Source organism: Lepus europaeus, chromosome 16 (genome assembly GCF_033115175.1).
Source record: "Lepus europaeus isolate LE1 chromosome 16, mLepTim1.pri, whole genome shotgun sequence".
Classification (NCBI taxonomy): Eukaryota; Metazoa; Chordata; class Mammalia; order Lagomorpha; family Leporidae; genus Lepus; species Lepus europaeus.
The window spans coordinates 76,622,876-76,644,232 of NC_084842.1; positions in this window are offsets into that span (position 1 = coordinate 76,622,876).

The following is a 21,357-nucleotide window of genomic DNA, read 5'->3' on the forward strand; positions in this document are numbered from 1 at the left end:
TTATAGATAGGGCTTTTAGGAAATACAGTTAGATGGTTTCATGAGAGTGGGTTCATATACATATATAGATAGATATAGATATAGATATAGATATATATATGAAAAGACAACTAAGAACTTCTCGATGTGCTTGTAAGATTACAGAGAAGAGGTCATCTGAGTAGTGAGTGAGCTGGTGGTTCTTGCCAACCTGAGGGAAAGCCCTCACCAGAAACTGAACATGCTGATTCTAGTGTCAGACTTTCAGCCTCCATTACAGTGAAAAAATTGATTGATTTTACTGTTCAACGAATCCAGTCTGCGGCCTTTAAAAATGGCAACCAAAGTTGACTAGTAGTGTTCTACTGAGGAAAAATTAAAAGGACCCACTGAGAAGGTTATTATCATTATCTTTATCTCTCTAAGAGGCTTGCCCCAAAGGTATGTACTGGAGAATTCAAAGACTACTTACTGGACTATTCCATGCAGTTTACACAGAAATATAAAACATCTCTGCATTACTAAAAAAAATCACTTTAGAGTAAGGCATTTGGGGCAGCATTTGAGATGCTGGTTGGGATGCCTGGATCCCATCTTGGAAAATACTTGGCTTTGAGTCTCAACTCTACTCTGATCCCAAGCATAGCTTTCTGCCAAAATAGCAGGTTATGTTTTAAGAAGTTCGCTACCTGCCTCCTACAGGGATGAACTGGATTGAATTCCCAGCTTCTGGGCATTTAGAGAGTAAATCAATGGGTAGTTCTAGTTCTCTCTCTCTCTCTCTCTGTGTGTGTGTGTGTGTTCTTGTCCTCTTTCTCTCCCAAATAAGAAATCACTTTGTTTTGCTCATGTACTACATGGTCCTAGTAGAGACTATTCTGGAGAAGGTGGTAATTATATTTCTTTGTTGCTCTGGCTTGAACATAGCTGGGCTGAGCCGAACATCACCCCTGTCAATTCTCTTGTCTTGTAGTATTGAGTCTATCTGGTATGCTAGGGATTGGGGCACTCTTCCTTCATATCCTTAAAGATCTATTCAGGAACTTGAAAAATTATCACCTTATCAGCCCCTGGAGCAGTCTGAGAAGACTCTGCTGTGGGTCTCATCCTTTGGACTGTGTAGTGGAGTAGTCCATTGACTATGCAAGCCTGGAAGAAAAAGAGGATATTGAAATACAGTAAATACTAGTTTGGAAGTCTCAGTAAGAAAGAATACTGTTAGACAACATGGCTTAATTGTGTTTTATTATTTTGTAGAAAGTAGAACTTGCAAGTTAATAATTTGGTTGAATATTAAACTGAGATTTCTCATGGAGTTTCTGAAGTCATAACCTGATTCTACTTGCTGATTATTACAAAACACAGAAGGAGAGGGGTAAATAAAAAAAATACTAAGGAACAATGAATTATTTCTGGATTATTTGAGATTGTATGTTTTGTAAACTGGGCCAAGCATGTGGCCAGAGTGCTATTTTGCTAAAAGCGGTAAGTGTATGGCTCACGGATCCAGTCAACTCTCTCGGGAGAAACCAAGAATATAGATACATTCAATCAGGAAAGGTGTGATAAGGATCCTCTGGTATGATGACTTTGACTTCAATATTTGCTTGAGAAGCTAATGATTTGAATAGTTTATATGTTTATATATGAGGTATGCATGTAGGAATATATGTTTATGACTATATATGTATATGCATATATATGTAAATATGTATGTGTGTATATGAATATATGTATGTATTAAATACTACTAAGCTGTACTGAAAAAATATATAGATGGAGCGTAGTAACTTTGAGGACAAAACTACTCATACAGAGGTGAACAGGCATACTGCCATTGCCACATGGACCCATAGAACACAAACCTAAGCCAGCACCATTTCCTCCTAGATTGAGGAAGGCAGATCCACCACTTTTTACTTTCTAATTAATTTCTCTTGGAATGGAGATATCTATCCTATACATGTCTCAAAATTACATTTTGTAAATTCATAATTGACTAGCTTCACAGTTTCACAGATGGAGAGAAATTTTTCCATAATTAGTCTCACAATAATGGAATTAAATGAGACTTGGATGAGATTTTAAACAGAGTTGATTTGGAATGGGTTAGGAGTTTGGTACATGTTTGGATGAAGTGGACATATTTTGCTTAAGAAAAGGACATGAATTTGGGAGGGAGTCAAAGGTGAGAATGATGGTTTGAATTATGTCCCTGACTTTCCCACTCAAATTTAAATGCATGTGTTGAATCCCTAATCCCCACTACATTATAATGTGAGTCTACCTTAAGATAGGGTCATTAGAGATAATCAAGTTAAGATGAGGTTATTAGGAGATAAGAATTTGGTCTAGTAGTTAAGATGCTTGCTAAGAAACCTAGTTCCACATCAGCAGAGTGTCTGTGTTTGATACCTACCTTCAGTTCCTGACTCGAGCATCTTCCTAATGCAGACCCTAGGAGGCAGTATGTTGGCTCAAGTAATTCGATTTTTGCCACCCATCTGGGAAAGCTGGATTCATTTCATGCCTTCTGGCTCCCAGGTTCATCCTCAGCCCAGCCTCACTGGTGTGGGCATTTGAGGAATAATTCAACAAATGGGTGTCCTCTGAATTTCTTTGCTTTTCTTTCTCTGTGTCTCTACCTCTCAAATGAATAAATATTTTTTTTCCAATGAGGTCAGTGGTGTGGACCATACCCCAACGAAACAAACATCCTCATAAAAAACTGAAATTTTAAATGTGCATGAAAGGCATACAAATAGATAAGACATAAAGAGATGCAGGAGGAAGATGGCTATTTACAGGCAATGGAGAGAGTCCTGGAACAAAACTTTCCTGCATATCTCTCAGAAAGAATGATCTGGAGACACCTTAACTTTAGGCTTCCGGCCCCCACAGAAGTTAGACTATCTATTTCTGTAACTTAAGACACTCAACCAGTGATGGTTTTGTGGTGGCAACCCCAAAAAACTAAGATGATATGATTGAAATTTCTTAGTTTTTCCACAGAATTTTTGTATTTATTTTTTGTTTGACAGGTAGAGTTACAGACAGTGAGAGAAAGAGACAGAGAGAAAGGTCTTCCTTCCGTTGGTTCATTCTTCAAATGGCAGTAATAGCTGGAGGTACACCAATCCAAAGCCAGGAGTAAGGAGTCTCTTCCTGTTCTCCCAAACAGGGTGCAGGGTCCCAAGAATTTGGGCCATCCTCCACTGCTATCCCAGGCCACAGCAGAGAGCTGGACTGGAAGAGGAGCAACCGGGACTAGAACCTGGCACCCATATGGGATGCTGGCGCTGCAGGCAGAGGATTAACCTAGTGAGCCATGGCGCCGGCCCCATCTACAAAACTTTTAAACTTAATAACAGCCTTAGTATTACCAGTGTGACAAATGATGAAATTTCTTGCCATGTATAGTCCTATATACCCAAGATTAAATCAGATTAGAAACCAAGACTCATTCCATATTTTGTCAATTTTTCCTTACACACCACTTAATTGTAAAATTTTAACATATTGGACTCCAAATTTTTTGGTCAATAAATTGAACATTTATTTTGTGTGGAAACAGGTTTTATAAGTACTTTACTAAGTATTCTTTGATTCTATCCACTGAGCTTGACAGTTACCATTGTATGGCAGTGTCATCATTTTCTAAAATAAATATAATGTTGGAAGAAAATGCGTCTGGCTAAAACATTGCAATATATCATGTTGTGAATCAAGAGACAAAATAGACAAAATGCTGATACTACTAGGAAGGATAGAGATGTTTATGTAGACAATTCATGAATATGGTAAGATAAAAGCCTGTACATATATAGATTGATGAATTTAAAAATTAAACGTAGTGTAAGAAAAATTATGGTGATGTGAATTCTACTTAACTGTATGAAAAATTGAAATAAAAAGAAGTAGAACTAATCAAGCAGTGAGTGATTCTGTATAATGAGGTATTTTGGCCATATTTGGCTGCTAAGCATGTTGGAATTCCATAGTATTAGGGGAAGAATGGAAAACAATGTTGTTTGTACATACCTTGGTGTTCGGATTGTTTACGGTTCAAAGGTGAGAATGACCACAGCTTGGAAATTGAAGGCTCCATATATGGAGGATGAATGTAGACTTTCTATGCTACATTCTCTCAGATTGGTTTGATTTGGTGTGTGGGGCATAGCATATGGCTGACAAGCTCAAAATAATCTGCCTGCTTGGAACTGGCTTTTCTTTAAGATTTATTTATTAGAAAGTCAGAGAGAAAGGAGAGGCAGAAAGAGAGAAAGAGAGAGGTCTTCCATCTGCTGGTTCACTCCCCAATTGGCTATAATGGCTAGAGTTGTGCCTATCCAAAGCCAGGAGCCAGGTGCTTCTTCCATGTGGGTTCAGGGCTCCAAGGACTTGGGGTCACCTTCCACTGCTTTCCCAGACTATAGCAGAGAGCTGGATCAGAAGTGGAGCAGCCTGGACTCAAACCGGCGCCCATAGGGGATGCTGGCACCACAGGTGCTGGCCCTTGGAACTGGCTTTGAAAGGAAATGAGGCTTCATACAGACATATCCAGGCGTTAGTGTGACCCAAATGGATTGGAATTCAAGACTAGAATAGTTTTGGGCGAAATATTTTAGTTATGCTCAAATTTATTTGTAAATGTTGAATCCATTCCAAATGAATAAGCTTTCCAAAGAAAATTATACTTTTTTGGGTCATAGGAGTCTTACAATCCAAAAATAACTGTAATACATTACAGTGCCACTGAATAAAGCTACTTAATGATAATCTGCTATTTTTTTGCTTTAGAAGTCCTGCTTTCATAATTTGTTTAGTAGATTTTTAGAGACATTGTTTATTAATTAATTTACTTAATCATTAATTAAATGTGTACTTGCCATATACATGGAAGGTAATAGGAATATAATTATGAAAATAAGGGATACTCATGACTGATCTGAAATTTGCTGAGTATGTTCCAAGGAAATGAATGAGTATACATTTCTAGATGGCGGATAATGATCTTATTTGCAGATCATCATGACAGTAATAGGACAAACCCAAGAGGATGTTTCCCACTGATGCAACAGGAGGGAAGAACTCGTGATATGCATGAGCCTCTCGAATGCTCTACACAGCTCCTTTCTTAACACCATTATCTATTCCATGATGTGAAAATATATTACAAGTACCTGAGAGAAGTCAATACTAGGGTGCATCTGGTATGATATTATTTATCTCCCTTCTTCCACTCCTTGAGTATCTACATGTAGAAAATGAATATATAAGGCACTCCAATAAATCTGAATTTTAGACAGAGTTTAAGAGTGACTGTTAATTCCTTGAGAAAAGGTTGCACTTCTGTCTATACCTCAGAATCCTTAGGCAACATCTAGAACAGTACTTTCTACCTGGGGAGTCACCGCTCTCCATCAGTAGCAGTATTAACTCTGACAGCGGTTCTCAAACCAGGCCTGGACACATCTTCCAAGGGAAAAGTTTTATTTAGAATGTGAGAAAGTGGAAAGTCATATTTTGAAAACAATCCTCCTTGTGATGTATATATGATATATGGTTCCCAGAGGGAGAATATTCTGTCTACACTCATCTCTTTTGAAAAGAATCACTATTTTGTGGTAAACATGACAATGTACATTTTCAGTCATCCTGATGGGAACTTCACCTGGAGCCTCACAATAGTAGTACTATTATGATATGAACTTGGACTACCGAGGTTGCTACTCTTGCTGTTGCTGCCATTACTCTTGCTGTTGCTATTAGTAAAATTATCTAATGAGATTTTAAGCATATGATAGTGTTTTAAAACCTCCCAACTCAATCGCCCTATAAACGATGGACGTCTGGTCATTCCCAGGGCTATTTTACAAATAAAGAAAAGAAGACTGAAGGAGATTAAGAAATTTATCTTCTGCTTTATGGGTAGGAAACATGAGCAATAGAATTCAATGGTGAGAAGATAAGTCTTCATTAACTCCCAAAATAAAATCTCTTCCTACTATGTCACACTGCAGTTAGCACAGTCTTACTTTTTTTTTCAGGATTACAAAGAAATTAGTAGAGAATTACAACATCTGAGATACACATCTTTCATATTTTAAATACAATGTGTGAATGAGAAATAGCCCCTTCCAAATCTGTTATTATGAGTTAAAAATTATAAAATTACTGAAGAAAATTTACTATATATGCAAATTTACAAAGATTTTTTCTTATCTAACAAGTAAAATCAAAACACGATATATGAAAACACGTACTAAGTTATGCAAACACATTTTGCAGCCTCGTCATTAACATGTTAACAATCATTGGCTGATGATTGCAAGTAAAAAGCATGCTGATTTATCTGAGTATCTTAATAATTTAGATTATTATTGGTCAATTTGAGTATTATTTAGGAAATGACCTTCCAACTTAAGTTAATCAAAGGAACTCATTGTATGAAACAAATGAGTCATTATATATCTAAATTAAATGCTATGGCCAGGCTGCAGATAGGAGCCTGGAATTCTATCCGGGTCTCCTCCATGGGTAGTAATGGCACAAGCACTTGAACCATCTTACACTGTTTTCCCAGGTATATTAGCAGGGAGTTGCCCAGAAATGGAGCAGCCAGCACTGGAGCCAGTGCTTCCATGGAAAATGCCAGTATTCCAGGTGGCTACTTAACCTGCAGCACCACAATACCAGCTCCAACCGTCCCTTTCTTGATAAATGGTGGTGATAATTATGAAATTAAGAAAATTACTTCACAGTGGAAACAATGATTTAGGGGCTCAATAAACTGTTATTGTTAAAATAAAACTGAGATTCTCACCTAACCATAGATAATGATACATTCAGCTCCCTATGCTGAGTTCAACAATTTCTGTTGTAACCAATGTAATGTGCCATATGCCACATCTGAGAAGTTTGATTGCTACAACTCTTCCCTGGTACATCATAATATATCTTTTTCAGATCAGGGATGATCAGCCAATTTGTATTATGAGCAACAACAGATGACCTCTGAATTATAATGGTTCAACTAAATGATTTTTTTCTTAAGCTTTACAATGATGACAGAGTGATACACATTTAGTAGAAATCTTATTTTGAATTTTGATCTCTTCCAAGACTAGAAATGTGCATGTTCTCCTAGTGCATAATGGCAGCAATAATCTGCAGTGCCCAGTCATCCACACAATCAATGCTTTACAGTGTACTGTGTGACTAAGTTAGAACATTTGATAGTGTAAGTGTACCAAACACATTTTTTACTTAGAGTATTTCAACTTACAATGGGTTTATCTAGATGTAGCCCATCATAAGTTGAGAATCATTTGTATTTGTTGTTAAAAGCAAAAAATACGTTAGAGTTCTTATACAAGGTAAGCTATTGGATACTGATAATTAAATCATTCTATGGAATCTCAGAAGATGAGCTGGTTAATGTAGGACAAGATTGGTTGAAAGCATTTCCTCAAGAATGTTTGACAGTTGGACAATTAAGATGAGTCTGAGTGTATCAAAAATTAATATGTTCCTTTCATAAAAACAGGACATGAAAATTAGGTAGCCTCTCTTTTAACACAGTAGCATTTATATTTCTTCAGTTGTCTTTAATCTTACTGTCATCTTTCCACTATCTTTCCACTTAATTCAATTCATTAACCATCAGTTTCATGACTCTGGTCTCATCATTTTTGGCAAGAATAATTACATTGTGAACTTTAATCACTTTTGCTGCCACTTCTTTCTGAATTTTATTCTCCTGCTACAGTGAATTAGTAGGTTCAGTGCCATGAAACTGTCATAATATTTTCTGCCTCATACACTTTACATAGGCCTGCTCCTTTTCCTGATACTTGCATGTTCTCCTTCTCCTCAAAAACATCATATCCTCAGCTTTCACAAGAGAGAAACTTCTTAGTCTTAACAGTCAGTTCAAGAAAACCTGCCATGCTCATGGATTGGAAGAATCAATATCATCAAAATGTCCATTCTCCCAAAAGCAATTTACAAGTTCAATGCAATACCAATCAAAATACCAAAGTCATTCTTCAAAGACCTAGAAAAAATAATGCTGAAATTCATATGGAGAAACAGGAGACCGAGAACAGCTAAAGCAATCCTTTACAATAAAAATAAGGCTGGAGGCATCACAATTCCAGACTTCAAGACATACTACAGGGCAGTTATAATCAAAACAGCCTCATACTGGTACAAAAACAGATGGATAGACCAATGGAACAGAATAGAAACACTGGAGATCAATCCAAACATCTATAACCAACTCATATTGACAAAAGGACCTAAAACCAACCCCTGGAACAAGGACAGCCTCTTCAACAAATGGTGCTGGGAAAACTGGATGTCCACATGTCGAAGTATGAAGCAAGAACTCTATCTTACACCTTATACAAAAATCCACTCAACATGGATCAAAGAACTAGAGATGCGCCGCGACACCATGAAACTAATTGAGAGCGTAGGGGAAACCCTTCAAGATATTGGAACAGGCGAAGAATTCCTGGAGAAGACCCCAGAGACACGGGTAATCAGAGATAAAATAAACAAATGGGATTACCTCAAATTGAAGAGTTTCTTTACAGCAAAGGAAACAGTCAGGAAAGTGAAGAGGCAACCAACAGAATGGGAGATGTTATTCGCAAATTACACAACAGATACAGGATTAACAACTAGAATCTACAAAATAATCAAAAAACACAGAATCAAAACAAACAACCCAATAAAAAAATGGGCCAAGGACCTTAACAGACATTTTTCAAAAGAGGAAATCTAAATGGCCAACAGACACGTAAAAAAATGCTCAGGATCCTTAGCCATCAGGGAAATGCAGATGAAAACCACAATGAGGTTTCACTTCACCCCGGTTAGATTGGCTTACATACAGAAATCAACCAGCAACAGATGCTGGCGAGGATGTGGGGGAAAAGGGACACTAATCCACTGTTTGTGGGAATGCAAACTGGTAAAGCCACTATGGAAGACAGTGTGGAGAGTTCTCAGAAACCTGAATATAGCACTACCACAGGACCCAGCCATCCCACTCCTTGGAATTTACCCAAGTGGAATTAAAGGGGAGAAAAAAAGAGCCATTTGTACCTCGATATTTTTTACAGCTCAATTCACAATAGCTAAGACAATGAATCAACCTAAATGTCCATCAACGGATGACTGGATAAAGAAACTATGGGATATGTACTCTATGTAACACTATACAGCAATAAAAAACAATGAAATCCGGGCATTTACAACAAAATGGAGGAAGCTGGAAAAGATCTGCTGAGTGAAATAAGCCAATCCAAAAGGGACAAATATCAGATGTTCTCCCTGATCGGTGGCAACTAAACGAGCATGTAAAATGATACCCATTGAAGTGAAGTGGACACTATGAGAGACAATGACATGATCAGCCCTTGTCTTGACTGTTGAGGAACAACTTACTATTTTATTTCTTTTAGTATTTTTGTTGTTGTTGTTGTTGTTGTTCTTGCTAAGTGAAATGGACACTATGAGAAATAATGACAGGATCAGCCCTTGTCTAGACTGTTGAGGAACAACTTACTATTTTATTCCTTTTAGTATTTTTGTTGTTGTGGTTGTTGTTGTTGTTGCTCTGTTTGTTCTACATAAGACCACTGGTTGAACTCTGTAATCAACGCACAATCATTCTTAGGCATTTAAAATTAACAGAAAAGTGATCTATGTTAAACATAGGAGTGGGAATAAGAGAGGGAGGAGATATATAGGTTGGCACATGCTCACTCGGACTTACCTCCAATGGTGGAACTAGAAATATGCCAGGGGATTTCAAATCAGTCTTACGAAGGAGGCAGGTACCAATGCCAGCGCACTTGGTAAAGTGATAAGTATAAGTACACAACCGATCAAAAAGATAGGGTATGTGTCAAAGAAATTTCACAAATAAGACCAGTGTAAGCAAATAATGAAGGATAGAATTAAAAGGGAGAGAATGATCCTGCGGGGGAAGCAGGACACACAGCAGACTCATAGAATGGCAAACGCCCAAAACAGCACTCCTGCCTCAGAATCAACCCTTGGGACATTCGGATCTGGCTAAAAGGTCCATGAGAGTCTCACAGGCATGGAAAGCCATGACACGGTGGCAAAAAACAAACTAAATGAAAGACCCTGGTGAACAAGACCCCAGCAGAAGGAACAGGCCATCAAGGAGAGAGGCGCCTTTCTCTGAAGGGAGGAAGGAACCTCCACTGTGACATGGCCTTGACTAAACAAGTTCAGAGTCGGTGAACTCAAGGGACTTCCATAGCCTAGACAGCTCATAGCAAGAGTCTCGGGTGATTGCTGACGTCATAAATAAGAGTGCCAATTGTTAAATCAACAACGGGAGTCACTGGGTACATGCTCCCCACGTAGGATCTCTGTCCTTAATGTGTTTCACTATGAAACTTAAAAACACTACTAGTCGAACAATACCATATACCTGTGTGGTTGTGTGAATGCAGCCTGTTGAAGTCCTTGCTTAGTATATACTAAGTTGATCTTCAGTATATGAAGGTAATTGAAAATGAAACTTGATAAAGGGCGGGATGGGAGAGGGAGAGGGGAGGGCCACGGGAGGGAGGGAGGTTGGGGGGAGAGAGCTGCAACAATACAAAAGTTGCACTTTGTAAATTCACATTTATGAAATAAAAAATAAAAAAAAAACAGTTCAAGGCTGGTCTGTCTTTGCTGATCACCCTCACACTAACATCTGCAGCATAGAGCCATCTTTCAATGACCTCTGTTATCACCAGTAATTAGCATATGGCCTGCCATGTAATATCTACCCAATAAACATATTGAAACGAGTTGAATTCACAGGTCCTTTTACAGATAAAAGAAAAATATCTGCAAACAAGCATTTTAACTAAACCAAGCCTGTTCTCAGCGTGATTCCCAATACTAAACTTTGATGACTTTGGCTGAGAGCAGACTTTTTTTCAAAATAGGTAAAAGCATTTGGAAGGATTCGCCAGTCTATAACACAATTTCTTTCCCAATCATTCCAACAGCCTATTTCAGCCTACCCAAAACTGTGTGCTCATCCCCAAGTCTCTACTTGGTATGTTAGTGTCTAAGAGCCAAGATCACATCAAGACCTAAAAAGATTTAACACCAACACAGCAAAAACAACACATTTAAAAATGAAAAGAATAAAAGATAATGAGTTCCCTGTTCCTTTGCTTATCTGAAGACAACAATTGTAACACTTTATTATACATATCTCATAGGCATAGGATTAGCCCATGAGAAATTGTTATGTAAGTGGTCATAATAATTGTAAGAAATGAATGCCACCTCATTTTTAAGCATATTATTTAAGTAGACATGTGGTGCTGAGGAGAGAAAGAAATCAGAGTGTTTATATACTTAATAGAAAAATCTTTTCAAAAGCTGGGAAATGAGTCTATGAGAGATTGGAAATACCAAGGCTGACTTTTTCTGTCATGATTTACCCTCATGGCAGCAATAATTGAGACATCATGGAGAAGTAAACAGAGAACAATAAAGTAAAATTTTTTTTAAACTTTTATTTAATGAATATAAATTTCCAGTGTACAGCTTATGGATTACAGTGGCTTCCCCCTCCCATAACTTCCCTCCCACCCGCAACCCTCCCCTCTCCCGCTCCCTCTCCCCTTCCAATTGCATCAAGATTCATTTTCAATTCTCTTTATATACAGAAGATCAATTTAGTATAAAGGTTTCAACAGTTTGCACTCACATAGACACACAAAGTGAAACATACTGTTTGAGTACTAGTTATAGCATCAAATCAAAATGTACAGCACATTAAGGACAGAGATCCCACATGAGGAGCAAGTGCACAGTGGCTCCTGTTGTTGACCCAACAAATTGACACTCTAGTTTATGGCGCCAGTAACCACCCTAGGCTGTTGTCATGAGTTGCCAAGGCTATGGAAGCCTTCCAAGTTTGCCGACTCTGATCATATTTAGACAAGGTCATAAAAGACAGAGTGAGGATAGTAATCAATGATCCTAAGAGTGGCATTTACCAGGTTTGAACAATTATACAGCATTAAGTGGGGAAGAGGACCATCAGTACACACAGGTTGGGAGTAGAGCCATTGGTGGTAGAGTAGAGGTTATGATTACAAAGGAATGAGGCCCAAGTGTGCTAGACAGGGTCTAGAACAAAGGACAGAGTCATTATTAGAGGAGCTAAGAAAGGTGCTGTCTAAGCTACAATTAAGTTTTCTGATTGAGAGGCAAATAGAACCTGATAGAAGGGGCTTGATAATAATCTGGTGGGCTTTAGGCCTTGTAAGTTAAGAGGCCCAGACCTATCTATCTCTTCACATGGGGTATATCCTAAGGGAGGTGTGAACCTCCTAGGGGAAGGCATTCTGTTGACTTTCATTACTTGGCTGGCCTGGGAGGAGAGCTGGCCAGGGAAAGGCAGGGGGCATCTCTAACAAGAAATTTACAGTTCTGCCTGCAATGTTGCTGACCCTACTTGAACTCACCCTCAGCTGCAGTGGTCACTTTGGAAGTTGGGCTGAGTGAAGGGCTTTTCAGCTTAGAGCCAATAAGATCTGTGGCTCTGACCTGGGCATCCTTCGACTCCAGGGCAGGTCCATTTCCAGTGATCCAACTCTTGGCAGAGTTGCCAGTGCTCTTCACAAGCTGACTTCTGCTGAAGCCCAGGCTTACCACATTGAAAGCCACTGCAGTGGACTGGCCTGTTGGGTCTCCTTGAGGGCAGATCACTGTACAGATCAGCCATTAATAGGCCTGCCACCCATTGCTTCTGATGCCGAGCTTTCTTTTCCTCCTGGTTTGTGTTAAAGCAGACCAGAGGATGCAAGTCAAGGGAGTGCCCGTGTCCCATCTCTAGTCTTCGGTGGCCTGAACTACAAGTCTATAGTCACAGGCATGTTCTGTAGTAGTTTTTCTAAGGTAGACAATGCCCATGAGGAAAATTATATTCTCACTTTAAATCTTTCTTTCCCTTTGCTCTGAAAGGGAGGTTTTTTCTACTTACTGTATACTTCGCTGATGGCGAAGTGAATCTAGCTATGAGATTATTATTTAAGTTCTTATTTTGGCTATGCTATTACAGAAAAATGTTAGCCATCTCTTTTATAAGGTCTAAAGATTAAATTGTGCGTCCTACAGATTCCTTCATAATAGAATTCGTAAAATTTTTAAAAATAGAAAGGTAGAGTGAAAAAAGAAACACTGAAATGTGTGAAAAAAATCAGAGCTGGCTCTTGGATGCTGTATGGAGTTTTATTGTAAAGCACCTTTTAAATTGGCCCTATAAGTGCTTAGTCCTATGACATGTGATGCATTGCTTATAGATTTTAGAAAACATTTCTTTTCCTATTTGCTTTTATGTGTCCTCAGTAGGAGAAATACATTTTATTTTAATACCAACCAAAGCATGTTACAAGGAAGACCTACCTGGCTGCTACAAAGAAATGAAAAGCTGAATAGTATCATCAATAATTCACATACTCTGTGTGGAGGGAACAGATTACTTGACTGTATAAAATGATTTTTGCCTTGGTGCAGAACCAACAAATTACTGCTCATGGTTCTTTTCGACTACCTTTTACCTGCTTCCTTTGTGTATTAAGTGTACTTTATTTCTAGCAGATGCTATGCCAGTTTGTAATAGCAAAGTTTTCATGGTCTGCTTTATCTTAATGTCATTGACTAATGGTCAATGGATGAACTATTATGGAGGAGAAAAATAAATTTTATAAGTACGGTGTTATTTATGTCACCTCTTGCTTAAATCCTTTTCTTGACCACAAATTTAAAAGTTGTGATGTAAATGAAATGGAATGACCTTGACATCAGTGTACCTATATGGAATGACCTTGACATCAGTGTACCTAAATATCAAAGTGATCGGGGTGGATATGCTTTCAGTAATGTTTTCTACCACTTTTTGTTCTTGTCATGCTTATAGAGATTAGAATGGAAAGATTCTTAAACCACATAAAGTTTCAAGGAATGTGCAGATACAAATAGCACACTGACAAAATTCCTTGAAACTTCTCAGATTCCTTCAAATAGCCTTGACTAAATGAATGAAAGCTGATAAAATGCTGGATCTTCCCTCTTCTCAAGGGATACAGGTCCTTAGAAGTGCGCTGTGATCAAATGGGCAACAGATAGTTTGGGCAGTGAAAGAGGAAATAAAATCTCCTTGATGAGAGAAAAGCCAAGAATTGAAATGTCCCAGGAATTACTGCTGAGCTGTAATATCATATATAGGATTATTCCACAGAAGTAATTTTGCAAGTCTCTTATGTCAGGCGTAGAATGATAGGGGAACCCTGTGATGTACAGGATGTTTCCATTATATTCCACAAATTTGCATTAGAGGTTCAGAGTAACATAAATAATGCATGATAAATTCTATCAAAAGAATTTCTGGCTGGGGCAAGTACACACAGGAAGCTGCCTGTAAGGCCATATTTTAACAGGCCTGGGTAATGGCCTGGCTGGCCTCATTCACGCCCATAGAAACTCTGAGGTTTGCAATTTGTCAGAGGTTAATGAAGAAGTAAGAGAAGTGAGTTTGATTTAAACTTTAAGCTGGGTTTCTATGTGAAGAAACAAACTACTGCATTCTGCTAGTATTTCCATCTCTCTATGTAATGAAATGTAGCATTTTGACTGATCACAGTTAATGTACTGAATCTCCTAATCCTGAAACCACTTCTCAAGTGATGATAACCATGCAACAGAAAAAGGAGGTTTGACTTCAAGTGAAATGGCACACCACATGCAAAAGCTGGTGAGGTACAATAAAGTTTGAGGGTTCTACAAGAAGCCAGGATCGATGATAATAACTTGATATATTATCTCATTTAGTCCATACAGCAACCTTAACACAGAGCCATTATACATGCTATGTACATGTCTCATAAGGGTTAGAGGATTGCAGACCCTACGGATACGTCTATAGAGAATGCCTACATTGTACTTTGTTTTTCTCTGTCCTTATCACTGCATTATATGACTTCAAGTCAGAAGCAGTGAAGATTGAGGTCAGCTCAAGAGAAGATGAAACAGCATCACATGAGACAGAGGCAAGAGTAAAGTTCCTGTTGGCAGCCAACAGCTAGGGATGCTTGAAATGGTGTAAGGAACAGGAATAAAAATGGTGAATTGCTCAACTACTGTTCCAGGCATACAAACAGAAGGTCTGCAGAACACATAGCCCATTGGAAGTCCTGTGGGCAGAGTCTGTGTTGTCTGGAAAACACTAAGAATTAAAGTTATTTGTTATTACATAAACTTCAAAATTATCTTGATTATTCTCATTCTAAATCAGAAAAAAATCTGTGTGTATTCCTGCCCCCTCTCCATCTTTTTCCTCCTCCTTATCCATTCCCTCCAGTGGGATATACACTGTTTCTTGATGCTTAATGTTCTGATTAGCCACTATATGCCACTGCTAGATCCATTCCCGACCTGTTCTGCAGAGTTTGAAAGGAGGTGCAAGTGGAGTTGGGGACATGGATCCTGTAGATGGCTGCAATCTTTGAATATTTTTTGAGTTTGGCTGATGGTACCACCAACAGGAGACTGGAAACAAGAGTTGAGACACGAATAGTTTTTGTTCCTCTCTTTTCATTTCCCATTCCCCACTGTTCCTCCTGGATACTATTTCTCTGTAAGGAGCTGGATTTTTCTTTTTTTTTATTATAATTATATAATTAAGTATAAATTATTATACTTTTATTTTAAGAATTATTTTCATTTTTACTTTAAAGACAAAGAGATAACAGAGAGAAATAGAGATTTCTGTCAATCAGTCTCACTTCCTGAATGTCCTTAGTAAGCATGGTTGGGACAGGAGTCTGGAATTCAATTCCTATCTCCCATGTTGGTGGTAAGGACCTAAGGACTTGAGGCACCATCTTCTACCTCCCAGGCGTGCATTAGCAGGAAGCTGGATGGATATAAGCCGAGGAGCCAGGACTCAAATCAGGCACTCCAATTTGAGATGAGATATCCCAAGTAGTGTCTTAACTGCTGTTTCTGATGAAAACTTAGATACTAATTTGACTCTGAAGCCCTTGCACAGGATGGTTATTTTTGTATTTTGCTTTTTTTTAAAAACTTTTATTTAATGCATATAAATTTCCAAAGTACAGCTTATGGATTAGAATGGCTTCCCCCCCCCACCCATAACTTCCCTCCAGCCCGCAACCCTCCCCTTTCCCACTCCCTCTCCCCTTCCATTCATATCAAGATTCATTTTCAATTCTCTTTATATACAGAAGATCAGTTTAGTATATATTAAGTAAAGATTTCAACAGTTTGCACCCACATAGCAACATAAAGTGAAAAATACTGTCGGAGTACTAGTTATAGCATTAAATCACAATGTACAGCACATTAAGGACAGAGATCCTACATGATATTTTTAAAAATTGATTAATTTTCTATGCAATTTCCAATTTAAAACCGAGTTTTTTTTTTCATTTTCAATTATCTTTATATACAGATCAATTCAGTATATACTAAGTAAAGATTTCATCAGTTTGTACCCACACAGAAACACAAAGTGTAAAAATACTGCTTCAGTACTAGTTATAGCATTACTTCACATTGGACAACACATTAAGGACAGATCCCACATGAGACGTAAGTACACAGTGACTCCTGTTGCTGACTTAACAATTTGACACTCTTGTTTATGGCATCAGTTATCTCCCTAGGCTCTAGTCATGAGTTGCCAAGGCTATGGAAGCCTTTTGAGTTCGCCGACTTTGATCTTATTCCGACAGGGTCATAGTCAAAGTGGGAGTTCTCTTCTCCCTTCAGAGAAAGGTACAGGAGCTGGATTTTTCTATTGCTATAGCTTCCATTGATGGATCTTTCTATAAGGTCCTAGTTTTACCTTGGCTTCAAACAGTTGATTTTCTTCCCAATCCCTTAAGTTCCTGTTGTGGTAACAGCTTCTCATGGTGGTGAGTCTCTGAACTCTTCCTGATCATTTGTTTCCTAAACCCTGTCCTCATTTCTATCAATCATTCCATCACTAAAATCTATTTCTTTGATTCATCCATTGTAGATTTTGTTGCCTGTCAGTCTCTGATTGTTATTTGCAAAAAATGCCTACCTGCAGGGATTTTCTTTTTCTGCTCAGCCATGCCTTCAATGGCACAGGATTAGGCACCAGTGAAAAGGCACTGATGTGATTTGGCTCTTATTAGCAGGGGAAAGAATTTGAGTTTCAGAGTTACTATTATTAGCAAACAGACTTGCACATAGACCTAACAAGTTATTAGCTATTAAATCTATTTCTCAATTGATTCCTTGGTTCACACAGAAAAGGGGACACAAATAAATTTTGAGTCCTTCGAGTTGCAGTAGTTGTTATGTCTTCTGTTATTAAATCCCTTTCTTATGTTTCAGAAGCTGTGTAGAGAGTAGCTTCATCCACACCCAGGTAAGGCAGGACCAGGGGATGCTTTGTCCAATGATCCTCTTGATGACTCCATGACACATGTGATAGTCTCTGTGGCTACTGAAAACTGGAAGAAACTGGGACATATATAAAACTTTTTGGGAGCTCATGGACTAAAACTGGGGTGTTTGGCAGTGGTGTTCTTTTAATAGAAGTGTAATTCAAAAAGTTCATTAAAAATGCATGTTAGGATATGTCGCTTTTCTGCAAAACATTTGAAGGCCATGCATAACTTATAAAAATATTCATTTTCCCTAAACTTTTGAAAACTCTTTATATACATGGATTTCAATTTTTTTGCACCAAAATGAGCTTGTCTTTTAAGTCAGTTTTTTTTTAATGAACTTTCAAAATACACTAGTATATTATCCCTTCTACTTCCAAATCCTGACCTGGTGAAATCTTTCCTAGACTAAAAATAACAACTTGAGGAGTTGAAAATTGGCTTGTGGGGGAAAAGAATCTTGTTGCTGATCAAAAAGGCTGTACTTGGCCTTAACACATCAGAAGGGAAGGGATGTTTCCTCTTCTCAATTTTCCCTTGGGAAAAATTTCTCCATGTTAGCCTTTTCCAATCCTGTAACATACACCTAGCCTTTCAGAGCATCACAAATGGGAAACGAGATGGAGACAGTTGCAACACCCAGCAAACAAAATTCAAAAGAAACTTTCTCCCAAGTTCATCCTGTTATTTCTAAAGATCTTCTTCTTGTCTCTCTTAAGGGAGAAATTAGCCTTGTAGTAATCTCTCAGCAGGCAAATCTCCGCAGGAGGAGCAATCTGAGCACCCATCAGAAGTTACTCATTGCACCACATGCTTCACCTACCGTGTCGGATCAGTGGCTCTTGGGCAGAGGCGAATGACGGGATGGGGAGAAGTGAGAGGCGAGCTAGATGAGCATGGGGTAAATTAACCACTGCAGGGTGGTTGCCTTTCCATCATCAGGTCAGTGAAGAAGGGAGGCAGAGAAGCATCCTTCATTACAGGGAAGTGTGATTATCATGGCCATCAGGGGTGTGCTGCAGGTTGGGGTGGAACCCCTTTATGGCTATTTTAGTGGCTTTAATTTCAAGACAAATAATCTTCAACCCATTAAATTCAGTGACTTTTGTTGAGTCTCACAGCTCCTTGGAGGTGAACTTTGACTTCAGCTCAGCTTATGCTTTGGAGATGGCCAGAGATACTAAGAGAGGGGAATGTTGTCTCATTTCTTGTGGTTTGAGCAGAATCAAAACAGAGAGATTTGCTAAACCATTCTAATCATGGCAGAAAACGAATACTACGTAGTCACATATTTGAAATTAAATTCTCTGAAGTGTTTTGAATCTGCACTATTGTATCTGTACAACAAGTGTCCAAGTGAATTACTAAAAGCCAAACAGCTTCCACAGAGCAAATGTATGTTCATGCCACAGAAGTGAAACATCAAACATTATTGAAAAATACACAATGTCAACTGCATGTGCTCTTAAGTGCAATTATTTCTAGACCTGGCTGGATTTTCCGGTTGTATTTTAAAGTGCTTAAAGCAGATGCTTCATATTTAGCAGTCTTTTAATGAAACAGGAGCATTAATAACATCAATTCTCTTTTCATGATGGATACTTAAATAAACTAGGTCACTAATTACGGGTATTGAACTGTTTAGTAAAACATATCCAAGGCCTTTGTGCACTAAACAAGTATCATTTTAAAAGAATTTCAAATGAGAAAGAAATGAAGAAATGTGGGACAGATTGAGTGGAGAGTAAAGTGACATCTTTAATGTCCACTACCCAACTAGAAAACCAGGCAGAGAATAATAAGCATTGATTAGATAACAGAAAAAAGGCAAGTTCCATCTGCAAAGATAAATAATTGCATTTTGTGTTCCATAGCTTGAGGGAAGCCTGTAGCCAAGAGTAATTTATAATCTGACTTTCAATTACTACCCCCCCAACATTTTATTAGCATTATGTTTGTGCTTCTGATCAGACATGTTCAAGCAACAGCAAATTTGCCTCCAACTTAGCAAATTGTTAATTAGAGGCTGAGATGTGTTTTACAGAGCAGCAGGGTTAAAATCAATGGGTGTCTAACCTGGGGGTTAGGTTCAGGTAATGCCAAAATGAGTCAAATCTATTCCCAGGCTTCACTAATGAGACCTTAAGTGATTGTTTGAAAAGGGAACTATTGGATGGTTACATGAAATAGACGTTACACATACTCTATCACTCCCCAATTCTTTTCTAACCTTGGAAAATAAAGCAGTTTAATTTGTTTTGCTATTTCCCTCTTTGGATCACTAGGATTTTCTGGGAGTTATGAAAAATGAAAAGTCATGTTCCAGCTATACTCCTGAGGAGGAAATCCCGAGTGTTTCCTAAAAATTAATTAAGAAGAATTGAACTCCCTAACTTTGTTTTGCCTGCCCCATCCTGGCCCACCCACTTTCCGTGATTACAGTGTCTATATAGCTGGTTACAGATCTATCTCAACCATGGCGTCTTCCAGTCCAATAAATGGTCCAGAGCTTTGGACCTATAATTAATTGCACTCCTAGACAGCCAGAGCAGACTGGTGTAATCAAGGGGAAGGGTAGGCAGTTAATATTTGTTGGGAAGTAATTAGAAGCCAGACACAGTGCTGGGCACTTTGTGTGTTCATCTAGTCTAGTGCTTAAGCGATATTTGTAGTTGGCAATAGATCGTATCTTACTAATTTTCAGATAAGAAAATTTAAGCCTGGAAGTTAAATACTTTTACCAAATTTTCAGTGATTGCAAGTCTGGAGCTGGGATTTGGTGCCAAGTCTGTCATTCTTTGGGGCAGTGCATGTGGAATCAGGAATATATACACAGCCAGTCAGAAACCTGTGCATCTGTTTTCTATGCCAGGCTGTCTCTTTAAGAAGGAAGTTCTTTGTTATGGACTTAATAATCTTGCTGAAACAATGTCATTGTAGACAAGCAGTCTAACCTCTGAAAGACTTCTCTTCCACATCAGTAAAATTACAGAGCTGCAGTAGGGGGTGGCATGGTTACTCTGAGCCTTGAACTATTTAACTGTGCTGCTCTATTGGCAGCTTCTTCTTTTCCATTCACATTATTTTGCTTTTCTTTTCCAATGTAATCTTGGCTACATTGGAGGAAATTAAAATTGCTTTTAAGAACATTTTAACTGACCAAAAAATGAAGCTGAAGCAAAGAATATGAAAATAGAGAGACATTTCTTTCTGGTTGGAAACCTTGCTTTTAACCTTGTAATTCTGTTGCATTTTGAAGGTTACCACCTATTTAAGTGATTCTTTATAGAAAGATATCCATATATTGTGTTCACTTTTCTTCTACAATAAAGCAAATGTTCTTTTGGAAACAAATGTCAATGACATAAGAAAAGGATTATAAGGACATACAGCCTTTTATCACTTTAGAACTTTGAAACAGTACATTTGATACAAACTTGTGAAAAGTAATCAAAATATAAAACACCAAGAAATAATATATAACATATACTATTAATAATAACGATTAATATGTACCACATACTATACATTTTTTTACAAAGAAGTGTAACCTTTCAGTGGACAAAATCAAGACTGAGACTGGTAGGAAGAACAGTACTGTAAAATTTTGTGTAGCTGTGACTCAGCTGCCCCAAGAGTTCATAAAGATGTACTCATGGGAATGCAATACACCGATGTATATAATACCACAAACTCAGAAAGACAAATGAAAGTCCCTCAAGAGGAAAATGAATTAATAAAGTGTTATAAATGTATAAAGTATGTCATATATCAAAAACAATAACTGTAGAGATATATTTACATTGACTTGGAAAGACATCTGCAAGGTATTCATAGCTGCCTACAGAAAACTCATTTTGTTAGACACATGTTG